Here is an 11,795-nt window from a genome sequence, read left to right on the forward strand (position 1 = left end):
GAGCTCTCCATGTGTCTCTGCCTGCCTGTAACCACAGATGATCTCACACTCACCGTTCTCCTGCCTTTGCCTCTTAGGATTTCAGGCACATGCCAGCATGCCTGGATGAGAATTAATGCTGAACTGTGTTGTTCTAGCTCTAAAACAGTACATTTTCTAAACCACAAGTGACTAGTTACATTGACTGAGACATCCTAATAGAATGTAAGTTTTGTGATGAACAATACTTTTGAGTGTTTTTATATTAAATGTTTGAAAAATAAATTTGAGCTGCTTTAGTTTACATTATGTTTATGTATGTAATTGGTTTCAAATGGGAGATACAGCTCTTAACTTGAGATCTTAGAAACTGAGCTAGATAGGATGAAAAGCCTCCCTTGAAATTTAGATTTCTTATTATTTAAAAATTGTATCTCTAAAACAATTTAGAACATTTTTAATTTTAAATCCACCAGCTTTATGTTCCTTTAATTAGGAAGACAGTTTTGTAAGGTTTGAAGTGCACATTTTGTCTGAACACAGTAAAATCTGCATATAAATGGTAATGCACCTAATAGATTTTATGTATTCAGTTAGAGTCCTGGAAAATGAAAACTATTTATAGGGCAATAACTTTGGTTTCTTTAATCTGACAAAGAATAATTAAATCATATCTAAAAGTATTTGAAATTTCTTTGATTATTTATCACCTTTTTAATAGTTCAGGGTGGAATCTTTACAACTAATAAAGATATTTTAAATCATGAAAAATAACAAACAAAATTGGAAGTGGGATATGTCCATTGGAAATCCAGCCCATTGTGCATGAGCAAACTCTGCTCTATAAATTACTAAAACACAAAGTTAAGCAAAGGTTTGTCAAGATGTTAACCAGGAGTGTTGCAAAAACCTCTGGGATATGCTTTTATGGTTACAGAGCTTAATGTCAGATTTTAATACATGTATCCAATGAGTGATCACATCAAAGTAGTTGATTTACATCATTTAAACTGAAAATGATTTCACTTTACCTTTCCTAGGACTTTGTCATTTTCTAGTGATAGTCTTGAAGGAATTGTAGAAACATGCATAATGGTAGCATTTCCATATATAAGTTATCTTTATAACTTAAGGAACAACTTTAGAAAATAACTATATAATTTCTACAAATAAATCAAAGAGAAATAAAGACATAAAGTGTAAATAATTATTATTGTTATACAAACACACATCTCAGGATAAACTATCAGGGGCTTGCCTAAGTACTTTTCTATTGCTATGACGATGACCGAGTCACCTTATAAAAGAAAGCATTTAATTAGGCTTATGGGTTCATGGGGTTAGAGTCCATGATGGTGGAACAAAGGCATAACAGCAAGAACAGCTGAAAGCTTGTGTCATGATCCACAAGCATGAGACATAGAGAGCACACTGAGAATGACAGAAGACAAGGAATTCCTCCTAATCCTTCCCAAATAGTTCTTCCATTTGGGGTCCAAGTATTTGAACATATGAGCCATTGTGGAGCATTCTAATTCAAAACACCACAGGGCCCATCCCTAGAGAAGTCTAATTTTCTCTCTCTCAGCATCTCTGAATTGCCTATAGCTTTTCATCCAGTAGAAGAGTCGGTCTTGTTAGATGTTGCTTTTCCAACTTGGCATGCCAGTTGGTGTTGTCATTATGTGAGCCCTGTTAAGGAAACCATGCCATTGAGATTTCATGGGTACAGCTTTTCTGTGATGCATACAAGACACTAACTTACAGCAGACTTCCTCTTCCTTTCTGGCTCTTACTATTTTTCTGCCCCCTATCCTGCAGCGAGGATGAGTTACATTGTAGATACATCATTTGGGGTTGAGCACCACATTCAGTTGCTAATTGTACATTTCTGTAATAGTCTCCATCTGCTGCAAAAATGCTTCTCTGATAGACGGTAAGAATTATACTTAACTGTAGATATAAATAGATATGCCGTTGTCACTTCCTTTTGGTTGGCTCCCAGAATTGAAGGTAAAACGCTATTACTAAAGATACCACACATTGTGAACAAAGGACTTGGGTAAACCCAGCTGGAAATGACCTGGAAATGACCTCTTCCCTAGAGACTAGCTAGCTCTCAGAGTAGCCAATGGTTCTGTGCAAGCTACTAGGGAAGAAAAACAATCAATAGTCCCACACAGCTTTAAAGACCATAAAACACAAGCTTAAAAAGCCCAGCAAGGTATCTCTAAGGGTATAATGTGGCACTTGTATCTAGGGGGTAACCAACAACTTCCTAATTGGACTTAATTCCTACTTGATAGGAAGAAATCCATGACTGGCACTGAAAACCAAGCCAATGGCTGGAGCAGTCATGGATCCTAGATGAGAATTTCCTTTATCTGTTACTTTCCTAAACATGTGATTGCTAACTATATTCAGAATAACATTTTGAAAAAACACAGTGCAGCAAATCAATGAAAGATGGAGAAAACCTACAGCCTTGCATAGGATAAGTAGACAGCATAAACACAATGCTGTAGAGATTCAAAGCATACACTTGGGAAGGATTATGCTTATAAAGTCCCCATGCTACAGATTAGAATTTTTATGTGAAGTGATTGAAGGTAGAGTTTACACTGGTATATGCAATGTTCAGAAAGATTCATTCCACCAATATAGAAGGAAGGACTGTGGAGTCTGAATGGCAGTCACTGTGCTGCAAACAGCCCCACCACACTCCTGCCAAGTGAGCTCTAATGAGTTCCTAAGAGCTGGCCTCCTTGCTGGTGTATGCACAAGTTGCTTCTCTGGCTCTCATCTACCTCCTGTGGTCTGTGTCTTCCCCAAGTTGCCTGCTTGCCATGCAACTTACATTAGTGGCCTAGCCTCTCCAAGTCCCAGAGCAGCCTCTGCAATACTTCAGTATCTGGTAATAGTCATGTTTTCCAGGCGTTCCTAGAATCCTTCCAGTCTCCGGCCATCTAATCCCCCTTTACACAGGCTCAATTTGATGTTTGTATAACAACTGACTCATGACAGTATTTTTTTACTATTGGCATTTCTTGATGCCATTAATCTCTCAAGATCTTAATTTAAATGTTAGTCTCATTAAATTAAACATTAATCTACCTGGAATTTGCTTAATTGTCTGACAATAATGTTAGCATGCTTAGGTTATTTCTGTAGTTGATTGTGTCACAGATATATGGGATTTCAATGTGTTAAATATTTGTTATTCAAAACAAAGGCTTAATGAAAATGCCATCTCATCACAATGTAGTATAGATGGATTAGGTTTGGAGAAAATGCTAGAAAATTTCACTGGCTCAGTTTCGTCTCTTTAGCAACGTGGTCACTAGGTTAATGATTATCATTTCCATCATTTCCCAGTTAAGATGTTTTTATAGCAAGCAACAAACTCAGACAGAAATAAAACTCATTAGCCAGAATCTTACCCAAAGAAAGAAAGAAAGAAAGAAAGAAAGAAAGAAAGAAAGAAAGAAAGAAAGAAGAACTGCTTTACGGTTTTTTGTTTTGTTTGTCTTGTTTTATTCTAATTCCGGAAAGGAAAAAAAAATCTAAATGGCAAAACATACAAGCTGGGGTCCACTATAGTCAAAGATCTATATTTACCAGATCTTGGAATAACGTTCTTAAGGTAAGGCTATGATAAAACACATCCATCTGCTTCTGTTATTAGTTAACTAATAATTATCAGACTCCTTTTTTTAAACCTCATCTCAACACCTACTGCATTTTTAACCAAATATTTATTCAAAAAATATTTTGGTAAGCTAGGTAAAATCATTAATTGAGATTTGTATCTTGACTAGGGAGATGACTTATAGGGAAAAGCACTTGATATCCAACCATGAAGGCCTGAGTTCAGATCCTAAAAAACCTACTTAAAAGATACACATGTAGCACAAGGGTTTTTAATCCCTGATGCTATTGGGAGATGGAGAATCACAAGAAACCCATGAGCCAGCTTACCAAGAAGAAAAACAATAATGAAAAATTATTTTTTTAAAAAAATGAACAAGCAAAGTAGAAGGGAAAAGCTATCTGTAAGATAAATTACTAAATGGTCTTATTAATAAAAAATCCAGAGTCAGATATGGGGGTGAAAATTGAGAGATTAAAGAAGCAGAAAGAAGCCAGATACATTCTTACCACTAGAAATCCTCAGACAAAGAGAGAGCCACTTCCAGTATACCCACACCTATATATATGCCTTTCTGTGCCCTGCCATCTCACTTTTCTCTGCCCAGCTACATCACTTCCTATTTCTGCCTAGCTCTGTCACTTCATTTTGTCTGGACAGACCTCCAGATCTCTATGGTTAGTGCTGGAATTAAAGGCATGTGTCACCACACCTGGCTCTGTTCCCAGTGTGACCTTGAACTCACAGAGATCTAAATGGATCTCTGCCTCCTGAATGCTAGGATTAAAGGCGTGTGCTACCACTGCCTGACCTCTATGTTTAATATAGTGGCTGGCTTGTTCCTCTGATCTTTAGATACGATTCATTGAGGTGTACAAATTAAATATCACCACAACTATACATCAAGATTGCCCTTTCACCACATGCTCCATGGTATGTACACACCCACATTCCTGCACATGTACACACACACACACACACACACACACACACACACACACACACACACACACACACACACACGCACACACGTACATGTGTAACTAAGCACATACACATATGACTTAATTTTCAACTGCTCAAGGACTATGAAGTTCTCTTATAATACTACCTCTCAATAGAAGGATATGGGATATGTGCACTTTCAGGCACCATCAGAGACTTCTGCTATTGGCTTTGGCTGCCTCTACCCTCTGTTGGCGTCAGAGTAGGATTCTTTCAGCCAGAATAGGCTCTTTCTGGTTTAATATCAATGTGGGAAATATAACTATAACTGTCCTGAAATATAGGCACCATGAAAAGTTATATGCTGTAGTAAGAGATTTTTACAATTTAATTGATTTGTGTCCAATATTGTAATAAAGGTTTGCACTGTCCAAAAGCACTTACATAATATAATGGCTGACATGCTTCTAGGAACAACTAAAGTTAGTCAGAAGCAACTCGTTCTCCTTTCCTCTAAGCAATTTGTCTCAAACTGTCTTCAGATTTACCAGGCATCGTTAAATTTGACTATTGAGATAAAAGAGCTTAAGATTACTCATAAGCTGGTCACAGAAAAAAATATGAGCACAGTGGCTGTACTTTATGCTTCCTGATTGATCAATTAGAGGAACCAAGGTTAATTTAAGGCACTCACTGTCTGACCTCATTACATAGAAAAGTCTATGTGTCAAGAACATAATCAGACTCAGAGAGTTGCTTACGTAAAAGACAACTCTACATGAGACTTAGAACATTTTCTCTTCTTAGTTGGACATTTTAAGTGGGGGAGAAATGGGCAAATGAATAAAACATGGTAATAGAATGTAATAAAGTAGAAATTGGGATACAACTACTAAGAAATATCACAGATCACATACAAATTTCACTGACCATTACAATGATTCACCAGGAAAGATTTTGATATTTTTAATGCCTAAAGTAATTATGTGATAAGTCTTACTTAGTTCAGATTTTATTAAAAAATTTTAAGAATATGTAAAAACGGATTAAAGTTTTGGCTTCCTAGATTTAACTGTCATTTTTAATATGTAACAGCTCAGCAGTTTTAATGATTATTGCTAAGTAATTTTACTCTCTAAATTGATATAGAGATAACTTCAAATGGTTCATCAATTGTGTGTCAGGTGTTGGTATGGGACATATGAGGAGAAATTCATGAAATAAATGCTTTCCCTTCATTTTCGCCATTTGTCCATTAAATATTTGTGCTTATGTGAAAACACCAGGGCCGCAGGCAGTAATACTCAATCTTTGGGGGATAGGGCTAATAGAAGGAAAATTGGGTATTTTGCTAGAGTACATTGAACTTCCTCTAATAAAGTAAATACAAAATGCATTTTGATATGTCATTGATTTCTTAAGAGCAAATTCGTTATCATTCTTATCAATAAATGTCTATCGTAAGTGAAAGGAAGCAATAAGAGGAAAAGGCAATGCCTAGCCTCCTCTCTCTTCCACTCCCTTTTCTACTTACTGTGATAGAAAGCTAGCAGGAGCATCTAAAGATGAGAGAGTTTGCTTTGGAGTCCCAGTTCAAGAAAGAGAATCCCTAAGTGGAAAGGAAGGTATGAAGGTTGGAGCAACTAGCCCCTGGGTAGCAGAATCCTGCAGCATGGCTTATTTACACCATGGAATTTCAGGAAACAGAGATAGTGGGCAGAACCACAGTGGCTATCACCTTTAAGGCATCCCCCAATGCCTTACGTCTGCTAGCTAGGCCACACTTTCAAAGTTTTCACATGCTCCCCACCTGAAGACAAGATAAGTCTTCAAAACATGAATCTTTAGGGGTTATTTCATGTTCAAATAATAACACACATAAAACACACACACACACACACACACACACACACACACACACACACACACACACACGCAGAGCCTCAATGATGAAAGACTTTTTTGGATGCCATTGGTTTAAGAAATGCATATATAAAAAATAAATGAATGAAAAACCTATTATGAATTGTGGAAAGGCTTTACTCATAATTTTGTTTTAAAGTTAGCTCTATTTTAATCAGAAATCCCAGTGAAAAACAAGTTCCCTTGGAAAACAAATTGAGAAATGTTTTCCTCTGTAAGCAGTTTAGGGAGAAATGCTCTAATAGATCCAGGGTTTTTCTCTAGGCAAGAAGTAATTCGGAAAGAACTAAGCAATCTGGTGTGGGCTAAGAGTGTTTCTTTCTCATAAAATGCCAGACTCGAAAAAGAATACCTAGCAATTACCAACATCCATTGGAACACTTTTATCCAGATCTTTGTTTTCTTCAGCAATTGCAAGGAAAATAGTTATTAAAAGTCAATTTTCACTGTTCCCAGACTTTGCTGGCTAGGTGTAGGCAAAAACGAACAATGGCAAAGTTTTTTTTTTTTTTTCTTTTTCTCTTTTCAGAGAAAAACCTCTACACTATGTCCTAGAACAGCAGAATTATTAGTGGGATAAATGGTCTTCTGAAGGCAACAGACGATTTGTAATGCCAGTTTCGCACACGCTCTTGCAAATGTAACTTGGTAGATGATTACCATGCCTTCTATGTAACTGAGTTTACTCTTGATAGAAGGATGGCACAGCCACAAACAATCAAAAGTATCTGTCTAAATATACCCAATAAATCAATTATAATACCCCACCCCATTCCTATATGGTGATCTTAGAACTGTTTTCATCACATGATGTTATATACATAATTTGGAAGATTTTCAACTGCATCCTAATGTAACATAACCATGTTATGACATTCAACTAAATCATTCCTTTGAGGGGAACTTCAGAGAAATACAGACAGCTTGATAGATTAGAGCAGCAAAAAATTGAAACAAAAGCTAAAGATGGGTACAATGTGAGCAATAATTTGATAAGTCATTGGTATTTTAAAGTTGGTAGTTTTCAAAATTTATTTCTCATGGTTTAGGGATTGCCTTGGAAGTTGTGGTTACACAACCAATGCTAAGGATTCCAGAAACAAATTTAGGGCCTTCTAGTTTCTCTTCCAGCCAGTCTGAGGGGACAAGCTTTTACACGCTACATCAGAGTCCACAGAAGATTTTGTTTATAAAAATAGACAATGGTTATAACATGTTTTACTTTCACTGGCTTATATTTTAGAAGAATATCTGTAACAGGAAAATCACAAGATTGAATAACTTGTTTCAGAATATCTTCCAAGACCCTCTCCTGTGGTAAAAGGATGATATTTATAATGTGAAAAGGTCAAAATATAGAAAGAGAAATGGTGTCCTACTAGGGCTTCTCATTTTGATTCAGGAATGGAAGAAAACATATGGTGTATAAATAGTCTCCTTGTCAAATTACTCAGTCTTGTTTATGTAATAATATGAAGACTGTGAACTCTCAGTATTTGGTTTATAGAGATTGGCCCTTTGCAGGTCAGTAGACGCCCTTAACAGAAAGATGTTTATCAAAGTGTGGTTTATTGCCAACTGAATCCCATTCAGTATGAGGATCATGTATTCTTATGTTTCATGTCTTGATCATTTCAAGATTTTTCTCATGTCAAAGTAAATTTCCTGCTCCAGAACAGCAACTGTTGCTCCTAGACATTTGAGGAGTAATAAATTTGGGAAGGCACTAAACATGAATCAAACTATCAAAGTTCATATCTGCATATTATTTCTCAAGAATAAAAATGAAAATAGATTTTCAGTAGTTAATTAAATCCCACTTTAAGAGATAGTTCTAGGTGGCAATGAGATGATCCAGAGATTCAAAGTGCGTACTATTATTGCAGAGGAGGTGAATCAGCTTCCAGTACCCATGTTAGATGTGTTATACTGCCCCTCCAGCTGTCAGAAACCAAACACCTTTTTCTGATCTCTCACATGTATATACTCCCATACACACACACACACACACACACACACACACACACCCCAAATAATAATTAAAATAAATCTTAAAATATATCTAGCCTCATAATTTCCAGAATACATTATGTTACAATGTCTTCACAATATAAAATACTACATAGATTTACATATATTTAAAGTATATTCTACTTCTTTAAGCTGTGTTTGATTTAAATTAATTGTGAGATAGAAACATATTTGCAAGTATTTTCATCTCTCCATTGATAAAACAACTTAAAGCTAGACTAAACTGTGACCTTAATTTCAATAACTTTATAACAAACATTTTATATGTTTACAATGTTGTTTTCCAGCTACTTATTTTGTTGTTTCTGTTGTGTCTTGCTTCTTTTCAAATCCATGTCACAATGGCAGCATGTGAAACATTCATGTAGACGTGATTTTGGTATACCATCTTTCATGAAGCTGGTCTGGAAAGTTAAAGGACCATTTTTGTATTAATGATGGAGATTTAAAGAATATATTATCAAAATCAAATAGACTGTTTCCATATCAGTATTTTATTTTGCTGATGTCAATTCTTAATCTGAGGAATCCATGTTGAGATGTCAAAGCACTGTGATGTTCTGTTTGTTCTTTGTTCTTAGTCTTCCAGTGCTTTCAGAGTCTATGCTTGGAACTCCCACCTAGAAATGTAGTTCAAGGGCAGAAGTTCTGTCAGCCAGTGTTCTTTCATGATTGAATCCCTGGTGGTGTGAGTGGCAAAGATATTTAAAACCTCCCAGAGCCAACAAGTAGATTTCAGAGCATGAAATGGAAACTTTCTGAGAATAATTGCCAAATAAGTTAGCTGGACCAGAGGATATAAGAATATAGTTTAACCTGAAGAAATTTGAGGAGATGTGAAACTCCCACTAAGATGGAGGGAGGGGGAGCTAGAGAGATGGCTCAGCCATTAAGAGCATTGGATACTCTTCCAGAGGACCCAGGTTCTAGTCCAAGCTCTAACTCAGTGGCTGACAACTGTCTGTAACTTCAGCCACAGGGGATCCAACACCCTCTCCTCGCCTCCTTGGGAACCAGACACACATGTGGTACACAGAAATTCATCCAGGCAACACCCCCACACATGTAATTAAAAATATAAAGGAGAGCAGGTGGGAAAAGGAATGAGGAAATCCCCCTTTCTGCCTGTGGAAATTACACAGCCCATCACCACAGCAAACATTCACATCCAGAGAGAGGCCACACCCAATGACTATAGGACAGCACAGACAACCCCCAATGAGCTTCCTAGCTTTCTAGTGCTGTTGGTACCACATTTGTTCACCCGTAATTTTCTTTGATCCATCTATGTCTGGTCCAAGACTAATTGGCAGTGAATGAATGGCAGAGCATGATTATATGCACAGTTTTGAGCAGGAATGTGTTAACAGTCATGATGTTCATGTGAAGTTAAATAAAAGTGAGAAAATAGAGGTGTGATTAAAGAAAAACATGTTGTTGGATGAAATTTGGAAGCAGATGGCAAATTGATGAGGCAGATACAGTAAAATAGAGTGATTGGTAACCAGAAAATACATTTAGCTCTTTCCAATTAAAACAAGACTTAACTACTTCGCTCTACTCATCTCTGCTATAAAGGAAGACTTTTTACACTGTCAAATATTTCTGGATATGTTATTCTAAACATCAGGTATTTTGCAGTTCACTAGGTATGGAAGGGAAGTGGGAGTATGCCAGTCAATTTAGGACTTTTAAACAAAGCTGTGAAAACGAGACATGCAATAAAGTGATAACATTTTAGAAGCAAGAAGCATAAATGTTTAACCAAAAGAAAAGCTTCAGAAGCTGAAAATACAGGAAGAGTTGAAATGATTGAATTTCTAAAGCATTGATAATAGCAAGAGTTCACATTCCATTCACAAACACTTGGTCTTTATACTTGGCAAATGATGCACAATGCTTCCTTTTCTCATTCCCATGCTGTCTGCTGTTCTGCATTTATCTGTGTCCCCGGTCTTCACTGTGTGACCTAATGACAGTTTACCAAGTCATCTTGTTATCTGGACTCTTTTTATCTGGGATAGTAGTATACTATTCTGAAGAATAAATTGCCAATTTTTATGTGCACATTTGTAACATCACAGTTTCTTTGACTCAGGAGTCTAGGCATAACTAAGTTGGGACTCCTGCTTAGTGTCTTAGATAACTACAATTTCAGTATTGATTGGTCTCCTTTCTCATTTGAGAAAAAGCCTATTTTAACACATTCAAATTGTTGACAGAATGATAGTCTTTGTTGCAAGCCCAAGGCCAATCTTTTTTTTTTTTGATTCCTAGATGAAGGTTACCATCATGCCTTCAAGGCAGTTCTTAGCCATGCATGTTTTCCAGTGAGGTGGCTGGCATGACCAAGGTGAGCAGAGGAAACTCTATTTCCACATAGCCAAAATATCATCTCCTATGGAATGGCATATTTAAGAGAGTGGCATCATAGTATCTTCCATATTCTTCTGGCTAGAAACAAAACACAGATCCCCCTCATACTTAGGCAAGGAAATCCATAGTAATGTGAACACGTGGTTACGTGAGCAGAGGCCTGAGATCTCAGTTCAGCCAAATATCTCTTATTGAATCTATTAAACTCTTTAGGTCTAAATGCTCTTCATTGCAAACTCTAGAACACATCTACTTAGATGCGAAGACATCATCTGGAGAACCTTACTCCCCATTCCCAAAATACAAGTGAATGTTGCATGGCCACATTAGAAGGGAATACACCAGAACATTTTTCTGCCCCAAATATTTCCTCTGCCAGGGAGCAATCTCCATTGCACAGTGCTCTTAGCCAGGCCTCACTTCAGGGCAGGAAGAACAGAGATACCCTGAGCACATGGTATAAAGATGCTGGATGAGGAGGGGAGAGGAGGGACAGGGACAAAGTCAGTGGAAGAACAGATGGGGTGAGGGTGGAGTGGGGCTTCTGATTCTCTTTGTTTAGCATTTGTTAAAATTAAACATGAGCTTAGTTTCTTGTGTTTAACCAAAGGAGAGACATAATTCCAAATTTAAGAATTTTATTCAATTATCTGGAGCTACATGGAAATTAAACACAAAATTTACTCTATAATTATCAACTTTATAAGCCAAATACTAATTATTTCCCTCCCCCAGCCCATAAAATTATTTTTAATGGCATGCTCGGCGTTCTAATACAGCACGTGATGGTCAGGGTTTGAGAAGTGTGACCCTTACTTGCCATTATGCTTCTGCTGCTACTCATTACACCTGTATATTGGGTTTTATATTGGTCTAATCTGTTGCTAGGAGA

General features: G+C 36.8%; 1 protein-coding gene across 3 annotated transcripts in view; it reads left to right on the forward strand.

The window, feature by feature from the left end:
- Positions 1-11,795, forward strand: part of Edil3 (EGF like repeats and discoidin domains 3) — a 435,127-nt gene that overhangs the window by 370,987 nt on the left and 52,345 nt on the right. The gene's annotated exons all lie outside the window — the stretch shown is intronic.

Source organism: Onychomys torridus, chromosome 15 (genome assembly GCF_903995425.1).
Source record: "Onychomys torridus chromosome 15, mOncTor1.1, whole genome shotgun sequence".
Lineage (NCBI taxonomy): Eukaryota > Metazoa > Chordata > Mammalia > Rodentia > Cricetidae > Onychomys > Onychomys torridus.